The sequence below is a fragment of the Mustela erminea genome, chromosome 7 (assembly GCF_009829155.1).
Source record: "Mustela erminea isolate mMusErm1 chromosome 7, mMusErm1.Pri, whole genome shotgun sequence".
Lineage (NCBI taxonomy): Eukaryota > Metazoa > Chordata > Mammalia > Carnivora > Mustelidae > Mustela > Mustela erminea.
In genome coordinates, this window is record NC_045620.1 from 138512485 (window position 1) to 138533313 (window position 20829).

Here is a 20829-nt window from a genome sequence, read left to right on the forward strand (position 1 = left end):
AAACCCAGGGCACTGGGTGTGAGAACCAGAGCACCCTTTGAGAGATGATGGCACTCTGGAGCATGGTAGAGAGAAAGCAAGGACAGTGCTCCCCTCTGAGGCCTCAGGAAGGGCTTAACAGTCAGCCTTTAGAGATCATTACAATTATTTAATTTAATTGCATTTAACTATAAGTTTGCCCCTCAGGCTGTAGTTATCAGGATAAGCCAGCAGGACTCTGAGAAAGACTGAGCAACTAGGACTGCTGTCTCTTGTTTGTCCTAAGGGTGGTAGCTGTTTAAGAGTAATTTCTCCATCAGTTTCATCCTTTGGGGCCCATGAACGTCAGTCATGCTGGTCATCAGAGCCAGGGAAGGTAGAAATCTTTCCTGACAACAGCCACCAAAGCCAAGGCACCAGACAAGGATATAAGCTCCTTTTTAGAAGACAGCAATGGGCATTAGTGAGTCCACTGGAGAGCACAAAGTGCTCTCTTTGGTGAGCCAAATCAGAAGTCCGTCTCCCAGGTTGAAGCTCCTGGACAAGCAAGTAGGCATTTTCCTCAGGAAGACTGGGGTGTACTTCAGTCAGCGGACTGTGCCCTGGTACATAAATGTTTTCCAGGAACTGCCTATTCAATTGTTACAGCCTGTGGGACCCAGGCACGCACGCAAGTCCCTGGTCTCCAGACTGAGCCATCAAGGGCATTCCTGGGGTGGCAGCTAGTCAGAGCACGAGATGTGTGTGGAAGCTCCCCTCTGGGAGATCCTGGAGCTTGGGGTGTGGGGAAGGGGGGAGCATCTGTTGAGAACAGGATAAAAGAAAAAAATAGAACAGAGAACAAAGAAAAAGAAGGGTGCGGGGTGGTTCTCACCAGCATTTTTTTTTTTTTTTATAAACATGTATTTTTATCCCCAGGGGTACAGGTCTGTGAATCTCCAGGTTTACACACTTCACAGAACTCACCAAAGCACATACCCTCCCCAATGTCCATAACCCCACCCCCCCTTCTCCCAACTCCCCTCCCCCCAGCAACCCTCAGTTTCTTTTGTAAGATTGAGTCACTTATGGTTTGTCTCCCTCCCAATCCCATCTTGTTTCATTGATTCTTCTCATACCCACTTAAGCCTCCATGTTGCATCACCACTTCCTCATATCGGGGAGATCATATGATAGTTGTCTTTGTCTGCTTGACTTATTTCGCTAAGCATGATACGCTCTAGTTCTATCCATGTTGTCGCAAATAGCAAGATTTCATTTCTTTTGATGGCTGCATAGTATTCCATTGTGTATATATACCACATCTTCTTGATCCATTCATCTGTTGATGGACATCTAGGTTCTTTCCATAGTTTGGCTATTGTGGACATCTCTGCTATAAACATTCGGGTGCACGTGCCCCTTTGGATCACTACGTTTGTATCTTTAGGGTAAATACCCAGTAGTGCAATTGCTGGGTCATAGGGCAGTTCTATTTTCAACATTTTGAGGAACCTCCATGCTGTTTTCCAGAGTGGCTGCACCAGCTTGCATTCCCACCAACAGTGTAGGAGGGTTCCCCTTTCTCCGCATCCTCGCCAGCATCTGTCATTTCCTGACTTGTTAATTTTAGCCATTCTGACTGGTGTGAGGTGATATCTCATTGTGGTTTTGATTTGTATTTCCCTGATGCCGAGTGATATGGAGCACTTTTTCATGTGTCTGTTGGCCATCTGGATGTCTTCTTTACAGAAATGTCTGTTCATGTCCTCTGCCCATTTCTTGATTGGATTATTTGTTCTTTAGGTGTTGAGTTTGCTAAGTTCTTTATAGATTCTGGACACTAGTCCTTTATCTGATATGTCGTTTGCAAATATCTTCTCCCATTCTGTCAGTTGTCTTTTGATTTTGTTAACTGTTTCCTTTGCTGTGCAAAAGCTTTTGATCTTGATGAAATCCCAATAGTTCATTTTTGCCCTTGCTTCCTTTGCCTTTGGCGATGTTCCTAGGAAGATGTTGCTGCGGTTGAGGTCAAAGAGGTTGCTGCCTGTGTTCTCCTCAAGGATTTTGATGGATTCCTTTCTCACATCACCTTGATCCCAAAACCAGACAAGGATCCCATCAAAAAAGAGAGCTATAGACCAATATCCTTGATGAACACAGATGCGAAAATTCTCACCAAAATACTAGCCAATAGGATTCAATAGTTCATTAAAAGGATTATTCACCACGACCAAGTGGGATTTATTCCAGGGCTGCAAGGTTGGTTCAACATCCGCAAATCAGTCAATGTGATACAGCACATCAATAAAAGAAAGAACAAGAACCATATGATACTCTCAATAGATGCTGAAAAAGCACTGGACAAAGTACAGCATCCCTTCCTGATCAAAACTCTTCAAAGTGTAGGGATAGAGGGCACATACCTCAATATCATCAAAGCCATCTATGAAAAACCCACCACAAATATCATTCTCAATGGAGAAAAACAGAAAGCTTTTCCGCTAAGGTCAGGAACATGGCAGGGATGTCCATTATCACCACTGCTATTCAACATAGTACTAGAAGTCCTAGCCTCAGCAATCAGAAAACAAAAGGAAATTAAAGGCATCCAAATCGGCAAAGAGGAAGTCAATTATCACTCTTCGCAGATGATATGATACTATATGTGGAAAACCCAAAAGACTCCACTCCAAAACTGCTAAAACTTGTACAGGAATTCAGTAAAGTGTCAGGATATAAAATCAATGCACAGAAATCAGTTGCATTTCTCTACACCAACAACAAGACAGAGGAAAGAGAAATTAAGGAGTCCATCCCATTTACAATTGCACCTGACACCATAAGATACCTAGGAATAAACCTAACCAAAGAGGCACAGAATCTATACTCAGAAAACTATAAAGTACTCATGAAAGAAATTGAGGAAGACACAAAGAAATGGAAAAATGTTCCATGCTCCTGGATTGGAAGAATAAATATTGTGAAAATGTCTATGCTACCTAACGCAATCTACACATTTAATACAATTCCTATCAAAGTACCATCCATCTTTTTCAAAGAAATGGAGCAAATAATTCTAAAATTTATATGGAACCAGAAAAGACCTCGAATAGCCAAAGGGATATTGAAAAAGAAAGCCAAAGTTGGTGGCATCACAATTCCGGACTTCAAGCTCTATTACAAAGCTGTCGTCATCAAGACAGCATGGTACTGGCAAAAAACAGACACATAGATCAATGGAACAGAATAGAGAGCCCAGAAATAGACCCTCAACTCTATGGTCAACTCATCTTCGACAAAGCAGGAAAGAATGTCCAATGGAAAAAAGACAGCCTCTTCAATAAATGGTGTTGGGAAAATTGGACAGCCACATGCAGAAAAATGAAATTGGACCATTTCCTTACACCACACACGAAAATAGACTCAAAATGGATTAAGGTTCTCACCAGGTTTTGCAGGGTAGGGGGGAACTGGAAAATGGCCCCCACCAGCCCGTGTCCCTGGAGAGCACCTCAGCAGATCCCTGCCCATCAGACTAATACTTTAAAATGAGGAAATGAGTATCACATAGTGTCTAGGCACCTTTGAAAGGACAGATTCTGTGCTGGGCTTAGGGCAGGAGCGTCTGCATGTGAGCTTTGCGGGAGACGTTCCTCAGCCCTCTACTGCCCCGTGATCCCGTGGGCATGAGCCCCGTTGGTGGTGGAGGCTGAACTGTGTCTTTCCTCCAAGAAGATAAGTGGAAATCCTAACTTGGTGTGACCTTACTTGGAAAGGTCGTCACAGTGTGACCTTACTTGGAAATAGGGTCCTTGCAGATGTCCTTAGTTAAGATGAGGTCCTACTGGAGTACAGCGGGCCCTAAACCAACTCGACCGCAGTCCTTCTAGAAAGACAGCCACGTGAAGACAAAGCCACGCAGGGGGAGACTGTGCGATGACAAGGCAGAGATTGGAGTGCGCAGCTGCAAACAGGGAACACGAGGATGGCCAGCAGCCGGGAGCACAGGAGAAGCAGGAAGGGTTACCCTGCAGGTTTCAGAGCCAGCCTGGCCCTGCTGACACCTTGGTTCCCGAAACTGAAGCTGCCCTGTTTGTGGTCCTTTCTTAAGACAGCCCTAGGAAACGAATACTAGAGATAGCACGGTTTGTGCAAAATCATGCACATCCGGAGCGTAGGGTTTCAGATGCCTCACTACTTACGATGTCATGTTTGATGAATGGGTTATGGGGTTAGGTTGTGTAGCTCCATTGAAAGGATTTTGTTTGTTTGATTGGTTTTTTGTTTTTTTGTTTTTCTTCCTTTCCAATTAACAAGTGATTATGGGGACTAACCTTTGGCACCTTAGAAATATCCTTCCCAGCAAATCTTGGATGTATGACTTTAATGCCCATTAATGATTGATGATCCTTGACGGAATCAATTATGTTCTCTGGGGTTGAAACAAGGTGTTTTCTAATCCTTCCCACATTCACTGAATTGTGCTTTCTGAAAGGATAAACTTTTCCTCGTGACCAGAGAATGAGCTGCTCTGGTTCTGCCTAAAAAAGCAGGAGAAACAATGCAGTGTGACCAATAATGATGCAAAGTGGCTGCCCTCCACCCTCCCGCTCCCACGCCTCTGGGACACAGGGGTCATCAGCACAGCAGGGCGCAGGAAGGCATGGTCAGCACCCACTTTTGACCCAGTACTTGTCCTATATGTGGCCAGAAGTAGCCACTTCAGCCAAACTTCTCTGTCCTCATATGTACCCCGCTTGGTCTGGTTATCTTGGTCTGGTTGTTTTCTGGCAGAAGTAATTTCAGATAACTCTGTCCTTCCCTGACCTAGAATTTCTCCAACTGTTTCCTAGTTCCCTGTAGACAACGATTTTGATCCCACTGGGTCCCTCCCACAATATCTTAGGATCTTTTCTTTGAGGGACTTTGGTAAGGAGAGCTAGCAAAGTTTCCTTTCACAAAAGATCCTGAGTCAGAGTCCTATTTCCTATTCCAGCTGAACAGTCCAGGATGTTTTCTGCCTTTCTTTGTTGCTCAACGCATACCAGGTTTTCTCTCTGACACTGGCAATTTCAGCTTCTCGGAACTTGAATACAGATTCTTGTGTGTTCTATGCAATAAGCTACCGCTTGTTGTAGTTTATTTTTACAATTTCTTCAGACACGGCTTACTATTTCCATCACAACCCTTTTGAATAAAGGTTCCTTCTTATTTTTTAATCTCATTTTATTGCTATTGTATATGATCTCTTGTGTTTCTTACCAGGTGATAAGAAGATCTATTTTAAGAGTGCCTACAAACTTATTATTGATCTATCTCCCAGTTTTATTGAAACATGTATTCTGAGGAAGGATTCTTCTTTATCTGCATTCCATTTTTCTGTGATGAAGCCCAATGTCCTTGTTGTTAAAGAGCCATTTCATGGTTTCAGGTCTCACATTTAGGTCCTTACTCCATTTTGAGTTTATTTATGTGTATGGTGTGAGAAAGTGTGTGGGAATGCAAACTGGTACAGCCACCAGGTTCCTCAAAAAGTTAACAATCGAACTACCTTATAATCCAAGAATCGCTACTGGGTATTTACCCAAAGAATACAAAAACACTAATTTGAAGGTTTACATACACCCTGTTTATTGCAGCATTATTGGCAAAAAGTTATGGAGGCATCCCAAGTGTCCACCGACTCATGAAAGGATGAAGAAGGGGTGGTCTCTATATACGATGGACTGTCACTCAGCCATCAGGAAGAAAGAAGTCTTGCCACTTGTAAGGACACGGATGGGGCCGGAGAGTACTCCGCTGAGTGAAGTCAGTCGGTCAGAGAAAGACAAGTATCATATGGTTCCGCTCACGTGGAATCTAAGAAACAAGACAAACGAGCAAAGGGAAAAGAAAAAAGAGAGACAAACCCAGACACAGACTGTTACCTGCAGAGACACAGGGACATCACTAGAGGCGAGGGGGAGGGGAGCAGGTGACGGGGATGGAGGAAACGCCTGTTCCAAGGGGCAGCGAGTGATGCATGGAAGTGTTGAATCACTGCACTGCACCGGTGGAATTGTACGTTAACTATACCAGAATTTAAAAAAATAATAAAAATAATAAGTTAACAAAGGAGCTATTTTGGTTCAGGTTTTGTTAGTTACATTATGGCTTGCAACTCCCATCTGCCTTTTCCTTTCCTTACATGTAGGGAAGCCTCCCGAACTCCTGCCAGGAAGACATAGTCTGTGCTGATCACAGCACGGGCGATGTTTCTTCGATCTTGCCCTTTAACTTCTTTTTTGTTCTAATTTTCTTCCTGTCTCATATCCTGCCTCCTTGCAGATTGATTATTTCTTCTTCATTCTGCTCCCTTTATTGGTTTCTCTAGTGTCTGCAATAATTCTATTTGTTATTAAACTAATTTTAAAATTCCTGCTTCAGTTGTCAAAGTCCAATTGAAATCAACATTTTAATATTTGATTTGAAAGCATAAAGACCTTTTCACATTTAATCTACTTCAAAATCTACTTTAAAAAACTTTATACCTTAACACTTCGAAATTAATACTACTGTTCTTCCAACCCATTTAATTTTTCCTGATTATAATTACAAATAAACATACAGATCCTTAATTTTCAAAATTGATGATTTCAAAATGTGCCTATTTTGCCATCAGTAGTTCAGATCTTTGTGACATATGTGAAAATGTCCCCATCGTACCTAAAGGTTTATGTCCCAAAGACCACAATTTTACAGCCCTGTGTTGTAAATTTTGGAGTGTTCTGACCTTGACCTTGACTATTGGTTAGAGCATTAAAAACTGCATTTGAGGGTGTCATGAAGTTGAATAGAGCTGAAATCTTAGCCTTTTAAGTTGACAATAGGTTGAAGACCCCAGCATTGGAGAAGGAATTGTCTTCATGGCTCATCAATCAGGAATGTTTGCAGATGTCCAGCATGTTTAAATTTGCTCTTTGGGGTAAAATAGTAGGAGTAAATAATTCTTATAATATGCTGCTCTGAAGCAAATGAAGACGCCATGAGCAGTGGGCAGAGAACAGTGCCCAGCTACCCTGAGTGGTGCCATCACGGCTACTTCCACCGGATGCTTGTTGGCCAGATCAGCAATGGACCATGCATTCGACCTAAAACACTTCTCAGACCCTCCAGCAAAATGTGCTGATGATTTGCACACATGCTGCTTTCTTTGATCTATAATCCAAATGATCTTTGCTCCAATATCCAGAAGGGAAGACAATTGGTTTCTTTTGAAGAAAAACATTGTTTTTCTGCCTTATCGGTGAAGGCAGAGATGATATTTAAAAGTAATAAACTGTGTGTGCAGAGAAAATGACTTAGTTCCCTGTGGTGTATTCAGTGAATTATACAGTAAACTTTCATTTGCAGGAAACATATTATCTTTTACACCAAGTGGTGGGATCTCAAGCGGTGGTTATAAGACATTATTTTATACGTTTTTCACTTTCGTCTCTTGGTTTCAGCTTAGAAGATTGGTTTATCAGTGACACAACACAGCAAATTAATAGGTACAGATAAAACCTTCCATAAATATTCATTACACCTCATTACTGCAAATTAATGAGATATTTTTAAATTAAGCCTAGTCGCGTTTGGTGCTGAGGATCTTGTTTTAATATACGATGCTCAGAGATAAATGATGGTCGTAAAAATGATTGGGTTCATTGTGGGAAACTTTTAGCTAGGCTCTTTTAGTAGCAATTTGGTTAATTTGACTGCTGTTATACCTGATTTTAGAGACTGTGAGAATTTTTTTTTACCCAAATGAAGACTTCATGCGTTTTTGTTTTGTTTTCTTTTTTGTTTTTAAGATTTACGTATTTATTTGAGAGAGAGAGAGAGGGAGGGCATGAGCAGGAGGGGCAGAGGCAGAGAGAGAATCTCAAGCAGACTCCCTGCCGAGCACAGAGGTCCCCAGAGGCACTGGATTTCAAGACCCTGATGTCACGATCTGAGCTGAAACAACAGTGCCATGCCTTACCCACAGAGCCGCCTGCCTGCCCTTGTGTGGGATTTTTGTTGTTGTTGTTTGTTTTGTTTTGTTTTTCATTTGCATTAGGAACCTGAGAAAATACTTCAGACTTTCTCAAGAAAATAAATGCATACAACTGAGGACGGATTCTCTAAAGCAGTCAGAACTGGTTCGACTCTCAGGGTGAACCGTGTAGTCATCTAAGTTGGAGCAGTGCCTCTATCTGTAAGTGCCTTGGGTTGCACCTGCAATGAGCTAGAAGCCTGAAGCCTGTCCCTGCCTGCTTAGGATTGAGAAGAGCTTGCAGATTCCATGTGAAGTAGGTCATTTTAAGTACCTTTCTTCTGACACCCTCTCTCTAGAGATTTATTTTATTGAAAATCCTCATTTTGGCTGTCTCTTGATTTGTTCCAAAGAGGCTGTAGCATTCTTGTTTCTCTGAAGTTGCTACTGTAGCAAAACCTTAGCTCTTCCTTATGAGTGCATCAATAATATTCCACCCAGGAATAATATTCAGGACCCACATGGACACCGTAGCAGAGCACAGGAATAGATCAAATGTTCTGAGCTCATCAATAATTAAATCCATCGTTTCATCACATCTTTGAAAGATTCGGTTTTATAATGGACTTCATTCTTTAGTTCATCCACACCAAAAAATAGACTTAGCTGGAATAGGAAAATATCCAGGGTCAAATACTCTAAAAGTTAGAAGGAAATCCTCTGGTCTCTTTGTGCCTTACTTAGTTTCCTCATCTAAAGATGGAAGCTATTTTATTAGGTAGTACATAAATTAATCTCTAGCTATAAAATTGTCTGATTCCTTTTTTTTAAAAAAAGGTTTTTATTTATTTGTCAGAGAGAGAGAAGGAGAGAGAGCAAGCACACACAGACAGAATGGCACGCAGAGACAGAGGGAGAAGCAGGCTCCCCGCCGAGCAAGGAGCCCGATGTGGGACTCGATCCCCGGATGCTGGGATCATGACTGGAGCCAAAGGCAGCTGCTTAACCAACTGAGCCATGCAGGTGTGCTTAAAATTGTCTGATTCTAACTGTAGTTTATATTAATGTTTTCTAGGAAATATACTTTTCATACCATGTAAATGTACGAATCTGATGTCTTCTTGAACAAAATGATCTTCACTGTTTAGATAAATATCTGTATCCCTTCATTAATTAAATTTTCATCATGAGCTACCCTAGAATATGAGCATGTGAGAGAAGCCTTGCGTGTTTATGAAGACCAGAAACACAGTAACATCTCCTGACTTGAGAATAAGTGAGTGCAAGGAATCCATACAAGATTCAAAGATAATTGCATGTGGCCTCTTCTTACAAAACACGTATGAATCAGTGGGAATGGTAGAAAGCAAGCAGCTACTGTACAAGGTCCTGCATGGTGACTATTGTGAAGGTCATCAGGAATGCAGAGGAAGTGCAAGCTCCCCTTGACCCAAGGAAGATGCCCTCAAGGAGAAGGGGGTTGGGTTTAGAAGAAGCAAACACTTGAAATTCAGACTCAAGAGTTGGAAATCCAGTTTAAGAGGTGTCTTGCTTATTCTCTCCCTCTGTTGGTTTGTTGTAGAATCAGGATATTTGATGCCATGAGAAAAAAATAATAATCGGAGTACTTGTGGAGTGAATAGAGTGCACAGATCAATTTGGGGAAAATTATCATCACCACGAACCACCATGTTATCTTATGCAAAGATATATTTTATCTTTTAATTTGTACAAGCTTTCCTTAATGTTATTAAATACAATCTTTCATGCTTCTCCACAGTAGACATACACATGTATTTTTAAAATACATTGTTTGTCACAAATACACTTTTCTATAATAAATATAAAGCTTTCAATTCATTTGCTACTCACGTATAAAAATCCAATTGCCTTTTAATAATATTCTTGTATTGTGCAACCTAGCCCAACTCCTATATTCATTTCTGGAGATCTGTATACAGCATTTTGGGGACTCCTGGAAAGACTCTTATACTCTGTAATAATGGCAATTTTGTTATTTTCTCGCTCAGCTCACACACATTTCATATATTTTCCTTTAGTTTTTGCTTACTAGAAGACCCATATTCATTTAGCAATAAATGGGGAGTGGGGGCATTCATCCTGTTCTGGCTGTATTAAACATTTTGCGTTCTATCATATTGTATGTTTCCTATAACTCCTTTATCAGACTGTAAGGTACGCTCCCTCCTGGTTTGCCGTGAGATCTTTACATTTTACATTTACATCTTCCATTATTAGATTCGGACATTCACGCTTTTCAAGGAAATTTTCCACGTTGCCCAGGTACTAAAATGCATTGGCATATGTTCTTCATAATAGTCTTTATTTTTTTTTCAGTCTTTATTACATGTGGGACTAATTGTCAATTTCCATTGGTGATATTGGTCATGTGCGCATTTTCTCTCTCTCTTTTTTTCTTGATCAGCATTGCCAGAGGTTTGTCAATTTCATCACACTTTCAAAACAACAAATCTGGCATTGTGGATCCTCTGAATGGCGTCTTTGTTTTCTGAATATCTGCTCTTAGAGTTATTACTTCCGTTTTCCTTCATCTTTGAGTTTATTCCACGGTATTTTCCTTGCTCCCTGGGCCGAACGCTTGACCCATTCATTCCCAGCCTATCAATCCCCAGCACCAGGATCTGTGCTTTAAATAGCCTTTTAAGACCCTCTTGAGCTTTATCCACCGCCCCCCACCCTGCCCTACTGTTTCTGGTATACTTCTATTTTTACTATTGAAAGTATCTTATAATTTCAATTATTATTTCACATATGTTATTCAGAAGTGTGCTGTTAAGTTTCTAAATATGTATTCTAGAGCCGTGACTCTCAAAATGTGCATCCCTGACCAGCAGCATAACCATCATCGGGGAACTTGCTAGGATTGTAAGCCCTGGGCCTCCCCCCACACTGACAGAGTCAGAGCGACAGCAGAGGTTCCCAGGAATGTGGGTATGAAAAAGCCCTCCTTGAGAAGCTGATACTCACTAAAGAATCATAGTATTTATTTTAAAAACAGTGTTTGGAGACAGAAAATATACAAGTTGCTTTGTGCCTACCTGGCATATTTCTTTAGTCCATTTTCATAAATGTTCCCATGTGCTTCTGGAGACTATGTCCTCTGCCATCACTGGATGTGTGGACGTCACACTTATGACAGGGGAATGGTGAATTGTGTAGTTTCAAATCTTCCAGCTCTTAATTGTCCCCAAAAGATTTTCTTAATCGTGAGGACAAGGTATAAAAACCTCCAGCAGGATAGGTTTCCCAATGTCTCATCTCTCCTTTTTAGCTTCATAAATCTTAAAGGGGTATTGTGACGTACTTTCACATTTTTTTAAACGATTTGACAAAGATGTAATTTACATAGCATAAAACTCACCCATTTGAAGTTTACAATTCAGTGAGTTTAGGTATATTTATAAAGTTAATTTCTAGAAAGTATATCTTACAAAACTTTGCAAGTTTTAGTACATTTTATAAAACGTTTTTATCAACCTATATCTCATTGTGATCCTCTAATTGTAGAACAATTTCATCAACTCCCTCCCCACTCCCTCCCCAAAGCCCCAGGTGGCTATTGACCTAGAACTTGTTTGGAGAGACTTGCCTACCCCAGATATCTCATATGGAGAGGATAACACAATACGTGGGCTTTTATGACTGGCTTCTTTCACACACTGTGATGTCTCCAGGGTTCATCCTTGTGGTGAGAGGCATGGTATCCCATTCCCCCATATTGTAAAATAATATTTATCATACAGATGGGCCACATTTTGTTTACTTGTTCATCAGTTGGCAGGTATTTGCATTGTCCTTGTCTGGGGACTTTCTGAATGATGACACTGTGACCAACAGTGGACATATGCTTTGGTGGACATGTGTAGACACTTCTCTTGGCTGGAGAGTGAAATTGCTGGCTTCCATGAGACTCTACACTTGGCATTTTGAAGAAGCACCACAGTGATTTCCGAAGTCTCTGGACCAAGGAACAGCGTGGAGGGTTTCAACTCCTCCACATCCTCAGGATGCTCTCTTTTTGCCAATAGCAAATACAGAGCACGTGACGTGGCCCCTCAGTGTGGTCTTGATTTTTGTGGCCCTGATGACGAACAGTGCTGGGCTGTGTTGAGGATCCTTTTCTGTGTTTGTTAGGCATTCATATGTCCTTGGAAAAACACTTATTAAAGTCTTTGGCCTGTTTTAAAATTGCCTTATCTTTATCATTGAGTTTTATGCATTCTTTTTTTAAATTTTGCATTTATTTTATTTTTATTGTTATTTTATTTTTTTAAATTATTTTTTAAATTTATTTATTTTTTTTTAGCATAACAGTATTCATTGTTTTTGCACCACACCCAGTGCTCCATGCAATCCGTGCCCTCTATAATACCCACCACCTGATTTCCCCAACCTTTCACCACCCTCCCCCCCCCCCCGCCGCCCCTTCAAAACCCTCAGGTTGCTTTTCAGATTCCTCAGTCTCTCATGGTTCACCTCCCCTTCCAATTTCCCTCAACTCCCTTCTCCTCTCCATCTCCCCATGTCCTCCATGCTATTTGTTAGGCTCCACAAATAAGTGAAACCATATGATAATTGACTCTCTCTGCTTGACTTATTTCACTCAGCATCATCTCCTCCAGTCCCGTCCATGTTGCTACAAAAGTTGGGTATTCGTCCTTTCTGATGGAGGCATCATACTCCATAGTGCATATGGACCACATCTTTCTTATCCATTCGTCCGTTGAAGGGCATCTTGGTTCTTTCCACAGTTTGGTGGCCGTGGCCATTGCTGTTATAAACATTGGGGTACAGATGGCCCTTCTTTTCACGACATCTGTATCTTTGGGGTAAATACCCAGTAGTGCAATGGCAGGGTCATAGGGAAGCTCTATTTTTAATTTCTTGAGGAATCTCCACACTGTTCTCCAAAGTGGCTGCACCAACTTGCATTCCCACCCACAGTGGAAGAGGGTTCCCCTTTCTCCACATCCCCTCCAACACATGTTGTTTCCTGTCTTGCTAATTTTGCCCATTCTAACTGGTGTAAGGTGATATCTCAATGTGGTTTTAATTTGAATCTCCCTGATGGCTAGTGATGATGAACATTTTTTGAGAACTCCTGAAACTCAACACACAGAAAACAGATAATCATATAAAAAAAAAATGGGCAGAAGATATGAACAGAAACTTCTTCAATGAAGACATACAAATGGCTATCAGAGTTTTATGCATTTTTTGCATTTTTTACATCTTCGAGATACAATTCCCTTATCAGATATAAAATTTTCAAATATTTTCTCCTATTCTGCAAGGTGTTTTCACTAGGTTGATAGTGTCCTTTGAGCACAGATCTTAAATTTTTATGAAGCCGGGTTCATCTGTTTTTATTGTTGTTGTTCACATTTTTTGTGTTAAATGGAAGACTCAACTGTCAAATCCAAGGTCATGGATATTTACCTCGTTGAACTCTCCTAGCAGTTTTATAGTTCAGTAATTATTAAACGATTATCAATATCAATAATATAATGATAACAGTGTTGCTGTGTGAGTGTCCTTCACATCTACGCTGGCACAAGTTTATGAGTCGTATTATTCAAGTTTTTCCCATCATTAATGATTATTTTGAATACTTATTCTATCATTTTGAGAGAGAGAGAGAGCATGGTAGCATGGTACAATCTCTCCATAACATTGTGGATTTGCCCGTAGCAATTTTAGGTTTTTTTTTTTTAATTTTTGCTTATATATTTTGAAGTTATCAATTAGTCCCCTACAAATTTAGATGTATTATGAATGTGGATTTAATGCTTATTATTTATTTTTATGAAGTGTTTCTTGCCTTAAGTCAAATCAGTCTATTACTTTAGCTATATCCGCTTCCTTTCGATTGCTTGCATGACATAAACTTTCTACCCTCCTGTCTTTATCTTCATACATCATTATATTTAATCCGTGTCTACACAAACTAAGACAGACTGAAGCACTAATAATTGGTTACTAGATTAGTGCCATGACCCAGATAGCCTGTCATACGAGCTGTCATAACAAAGATAAGCTGTCATAACCCTGATTAAAACTACATCTTTCCATTGAGAGCATGTTCGGTTCAAGCATAGGTCCAAAAATGTACTAAAAATATTTGTTGAGGGACGCCTGGGTGGCTCAGTTGGTTGGACGACTGCCTTCGGCTCAGGTCATGATCCCGGAGTCTCGGGATCGAGTCCCGCATCGGACTCCCAGCTCCATGGGGAGTCTGCTTCTCCCTCTGACCTTCTCCTCGCTCATGCTCTCTCTCACTGTCTCTCTCTCAAATAAATAAATAAAATCTTTTAAAAATACTCTGAAATTAATATAACATAGAAATAATCTAGAAAATTTGGAACAACTCAGTGGAACAATTGAACCATTTGTGAAGGTAATTGGTTGACAATTAGAATTTTTTCTTTTCTATAATATTACACTGTATGTCAAGTAACTAGAATCTAAATAAAAACTTAAAAAAAAAAAAGAAATTTGTTGAGCAGCTACTCTCCAAAGGTATTTAGGGAATACAATAGACACTGTCACTTCTCTCATAGAACTTATAGTAAAATACATCCAGATGATACATCTCTTTGTCAGTTGTTAATCATGTCTATTTGTTATTATTGTTGGACTAATTGCTCTGTTTTTCCCTCAAACTCTTTCTTCCCCGCCTTGAGTTTTAAAGTTTTTCTTTAACATACAGTGTAAGGTTAGTTTCAGGAGCAGAACTGAGGGACTTGTGGCTTACATACAACACCCAGCGCTCAGCACAGCAAGTGCACTTAATATCCATCATTCATCTAGCCCAGCCCAGCGCCCCACCCCCCCATCACCCTTCAGTTTGTTCTCTGTTATTAACTGTCTTACAGTTTGCCTCTCTCTGATTTCCCCCACATTTATTTGTTTTGTTTCTTAAATTCCACCTCTGAGTAAAATCACATGGTATTTGTCTTTCTCTCACTTACTTTGCTTAACGTTAATACCCTCCAGCGCCATCCGCATTGTTGTAAAGGCAAGACTTCGTTCTTATGGCTAAGTAACACTCTACTGTATGTATAGACCACATCTTCTTTACCATTCATCAGTCAAGGGGCATTTGGGCTCTTCCCATAATTTGCCTATTGTTGGTAACACTGCTATAAACATTGAGGTGCATGTATTTATCAGAATCAATATTTTTGTATCCTTTGGGTAAAAACCTAGTAGTGCAATTTCTGGATCTGTTTTTAACATTTTTGAGGACCTCCAAACTGTTCTCCAGAGCGGGGGCACTGGTTTGCATTCCCATCAACAGCATAAGAGGGTTCCTCTTTCTCTATATCCTCGCCAACACCTGTTGTTTCCTGACTTGTTGATTTTAGCCGTTCTGACAGGGATGGGGGAATATTTCATTGTACTTTTGGTTTGTGTTTCTCTGATCATGACTGATGTTGAGCATCTTTTCATGTATCTGTTGCCTTTCTGCATGTCTCCTTTAGAAAAATGTTGTGTCTTCTGCCCATTCTTTAACTACATTATTTGTCTTTGGGGTTGAGTTTGATTAAGTTCTTTAAATATTTTGGATATTTGGATAAATATTTTGGATATTTAAATACTTTAAATATTTGGATACCAAAATATTAAATATTTTGGATAAATATTTGGATAAATATTTTGGAAACTACCTTACACAGATACAGATATGTCATTTGCAAATCTCTTCTCCCATTCCAAAGGTTGCTTTTTAGTTTTGATGATTATTCCCTTCATTGTATAGGAGTTTTTATCTTCATGAAGTCCTAATAGTTCATTTCTGCTTTTGTTTTCCTAGTGTCAAGAGACATGTCTAGCAAGAAGTTCATTTGGCCAACATTAAAGAGGTTACCACCTGTGTTCTCCTCTAGGATTTTGAAGATTTTCTCTCACATTCAGATTTTTCATCCATTTTTAATTTATTTTTGTGTACAATGTAAAAAATAGTTGTTTCATTATTTTCCATGTTTCTGTACAGTTTTCTTAACATAGTTTATTGAGCAGACTATCTTTTTCCCATTGGATATTATTTCCTGCTTTATCACACTAGTTGACCATATAGTTGTGGGTCCATTTCTGGGTTTTCTGTTCTGTTCCATTCACCTATATGTCTGTTTTTGTACCAGTACTATACTGTATTAAAAAAAGAAATATATATATATATATATATATATATGTGTGTGTGTGTGTGTGTGTGTGTGAGAGAGAGAGAGAGCGAGCGCATGCACAAGAGCAAGGGAGGTGGCAAAGAGAGACAGGAGAGAGAATCCTCAAGCAGACTGACTCCCCACTGAGCAATGCAGAATTCAACTTCAGGACCCTGAGACCATGGCCTGAGCCTAAATTGAGAGTGAGCTGCTCAAACAACTGAGCCACCCAGGCGCCCCAATACCATACTGTCTTGATCACTATAGCTTTGCAACGTATCTTGAAGTTCAGTATTGTGAGGTCCAGCTTTGTTTTTCTTTTCAAGACTGCTTTGACTAGCAGGGTCTTTTATGGCTCCCTGCAAATTCTAGTATTTTTTGTTCTGGCACTGAGAAAAACACTATTTGTATAATGATAAGGATTTCTTTAAATCTTTAGATTGCTTTGGGTGGTATAGACATTTTAATAATATGTGTTATTCCACTCCATGAGCATGGAGTGTTATTTCATTTCTTTGTGTCTTCTTCAATTTCTTTCATGAGTGTTTTACAGTTTTCAGAGTACAGATCTTTTACCTCTTTGATTAGGTTTATTCTTAGGTATCTTACAGCTTTTGGTAAAACTGTAAATGGGAACAATTCATTAATTTCTCTTTCTGCTGCTTCATTATTGGTGTATGGAAATGCAACAGATTTCTGTAGATTGATTTTGTATCTTCTGACTTTACTGAATTTATGCATCAGTTCTAGTAAATTTTAGTGGACTCTTCTGGGTTTTCTATATAATATCATGTCATCTGCAAACAATGAAAGTTTGACTTCTTCCTCCCTGATTTCTATGCCTTTTATTTCTTTTTGTTATCTGATTGCTAAGTCTAGGTCTTCCAGCTCTATGTTAAATAACAGTAGTGAGAGTGGATATCCTTGTCTTGTTCCTGACTATAGGTTAAAGGCTCTCAGCTTTTCCCCATTAAGGTTGACATAAGCTGTGCGTTTTTCATATATGGTCTTTATAATGTTGAGATATTTTCTCTCTATCCCTGCTTTTTGACTTTTTTGTTTTTAATCAAGAATGGATGCTACACTGTGTCAAATGCTTTCTTCTGCATCTATTGAGATTATCATATGGTCCTTATCCTTTGTTTTGTTATTGTGGTGTATCACGTTGATTGATTTGCAAATATTGAACTACCCTTGTAGTCCAGTAATAAATCGCACTTGATCATGGTGAATGGTTCTTTTAACATACCGTTGGATTCAAATTGCTAGCAATTTTTGAGGAATTCTGCATCCATGTTCATCAGGGATATTGGCCTGTAGTTTTCTTTTTCAGTGGAGTTTGTGCCTGGTTTTGGAATCAGGGTGGTGCGGGTCTCATAGAATGAGTTTGGAAGTTCTCTCCCCCACCCCGCTTTTTTTTTTTTTTAATAGTTTGAGAAAATAGATATCAAATCTTCAAATTTTTGATAGAATTTCCCTGGGAAACAATCTGACTCTGGACTTTGGTTATTGGGAGATTTTTGACTATTGATTCAACTTCTTTGCTGGTTATCAGCCTATTCAAGTTTTCTATTTCTTCCTGTTTCAGTTTTGGTAGTTTAAATGTTTCTAGAACTTTATCCATTTCTTCCAGAGTATTCAATTTGTTGGCCTATAGTTTTTCATAATATTCTAATTATTCGTATTTCTGTGTTGTTGGTTGTGATTTTTTCCTCCCTCATTCATGATTTTATTTATTTGGGTCCTTTCTCTTTTCTTTTTGGTAAGTCTGGCTAAGGTCTTATCAATTTTATTAATTTTTTTTGAAGAATCAACTCCCATTTTCATTGATCTGTTCTACTGTTTTTGTTTTGTTTTTGTTTATATATCATTTATTTCTGCTCCAATCTTTATTATTTTCCTTCTTCTGGCTTTAGGCTTCCTTTGCTGTTCTTTTTCCAATACCTTCAGTGTAAGGTTAGGTTGTGTATTTGAGATTTTTCTTGCTCCTTGAGGTAGGTCTGTTATTGCTATATAATTTCCTCTTAGAACCTCTTTTGCTGCATCTCAAAGGTTTTGGACTGTCATGTTCTCATTTTCATTTTTTTCCATGTATTTTTTTTTAATTTCTTCTTTACTTTCCTGGTTGCCCCATTCATTCCTTAGTAGGATGTTCTTTAGCCTCCATGTATTTGTGGTCTTTCCAAATTTTTCTTGTGGTTGACTTTAAGTAACGTAGAATGTGGTCAGAACATATGCATGGTATGGTCTCAGACATTTTGTACTTGTATACAAGTACACAAGTACTTGTGTAAAAGGCATCATTTGTGACCTCACGTTGGTCTGCTCTGGAGAATGTTCCAAACCCGCTTGATTAGAATGTGTGTTCTGCTGCTTTAGGATGAAATATTCTGAATATATCTGTTAAGTTCCTCTGGCTCAGTGTGCTATTCAAAATCGTTGTTTCCTTGTTGATCTTCTGCTTAGATGATCTGCTCATTGCTATAAGTGGATGTTAACATCCCCTACTCCACTGTATTATTATAAATGAGGTCCTTTATGTCTGTTATTGTTTTATATATTTGGGTGATCCAAGTTGGATGCATAAACATTTAAAATTGTTAGATATTTTTTGTTGGATAAACCCCTTTATTATGATATAATACCCTTCTTCATCTCTTGCTACAGCCTTGGGTTTAAAATCTAGTTTGTCTCATATAAGTGTAGCTACTCTGACTTTCTACGGACATCGTTTGCATGAACAATATTTCTTCACCCCCTCACTTTAAATCTGTAGGTGTATTTCGATCTAAATGCAAGTCTTTTATAGGCAGTACACAGATGGGTCTTTTCTGTTTGTGTGTGTGTTTGTTTGTTTTGCGCCATTCTGATCCCTTATGTCTTTTGATTGAAGCATTTATTCCATTCAGGGTAATTATTGATATTTAGTGGCATTTTATTGCTTGCTTTGCCATTGTTTCTAAAGATTTTCTTTGTTCCTTTTTAGTCTTTTTCCCATTCACCCCCTTTAATATTTCTCACAGGGCAGGTTTAATGGACAAGAACTCCTTTAGGTTTCCTTTGTCTGAAAAAGTATTTATTTCTCCTTCTATTCTGAATTATGGCCTTGCTGGACAAAGTATGTTTGGCTGTAGATTTTTCCCATTCAGCACGTTGTATATATCATGCCATTGTCTTCTGGCCTATAAAGTTTCTGTGGAGAGATCTGCTGTCAACCTTATTTGTCTTCCCTTGTAAGTTAGGGACTTCTTTTGTCTTGTTGCTTTTAGTATTTTTTTCTTATCCCTATATTTTGCAAATTAGATACAATATGTCTTGGTGTTGGTCTGCTTTGTGATTTTGGTGGGAGTTATTTGTGTTTCCTGGATTTGGATGTCTGTTTCCTTCCCAAATTAGGGAAATAATTTCCTATATAGTGATTGGGGAAATTAACCTTCTGCCCCTTTTCCATCTCTTCTGTCTCTGCGACTCCTATGACACAAATTCTACCATATTTGATGGAGTCACTGAGTTCCCTAAGTCTACTTTCATGACCCAAGACTTCCCTTTTCTTTCTTTGATCAGCTTCATTCTTTTCCACAATTCTATCTTCTGTATCACTTATTTGTTCTTCTGCTTCTCACATCCTCGTGTCATTACATATAGTTGGTTTTGAATCTTGGCTATTGCATTTTTTATTTCAGCCTGACCAGGTTTTTAAGTCTTTTATCTCTACAGTAAGGGATGGCCCAGTGTCTTCCATGCTTTTCTCAAGTTCACTAGTATCCATATAATCATTGCCTTAAATTCTGGGTCAGGTCTATTACTTATATCCATTTTAATTAGATCTTTGGATGTGACCTATTCTTGTTCTTTCTTTTGGGATGAATTTCTCAGTGTCAGCATTTTGTCTAGATCTTTGTTTTCTTCTTTGTGTTAAGAAAGCCTGTTATGCTTCCTGCACTTGAGAGTAATGGCTTTATAAAGAAGAGGTCATATAGTGTCCAGGGCCCAATGCTTTGGGAAGTGTTTTTGGTGTGTGTGTAGTGTGCATGCTGCTGCTGTGTTATGGCTGCTCTGTCCCCCAAAAAAGTCCTCTAGAAAGTTTTTCCCTTCCCGCAGTGGGGAGTGTTTGGACCTTGGCCAATGTGTAATGAGTTTTAACTAGGTGTGCTCTGATCTGCTTGCTAAAAGAGATCTGAAGCTATTTTCACGAAGCTTTGCATAGCTCTGTGGTCAGTAGACATGGTGCATATGTGGATTTGTGCTGGACTTCTAGGGAGGAGCCTGCTGTTCTGGTTCTCAGGCACATTTGCTGGGGAAAAGCAGTACCAGCAGAGTGCAGGGTCATGGGGTTTGATGTATGCAATTTAAGCAGTCAGTGTTGGTGTTGTCTGCTTCCTGATGTTAGTTTATGCTGATGGGTAGGGGAGAAAAATGGCACCAACCAGGTCCTTTGTCCTCAGAGAGAGGAGTTTGTGCCTGCTACTGTCAAGGAATCCCTTCTGGAAGAGCAATAATTTCCCCTTGTGCATCATAAATGTTTTTCAGATCCTCTTTTCACACTGTCTGTGTTGCCTGCCTGTCTGCCTGGAGTAACAAAGTGCACTTTGGGCTCTATCTCAGCCAGGGTGGCTGAAGTTTAAAACTCCAAGCTTTAGGGACCAGGTATGGTAGGGACCT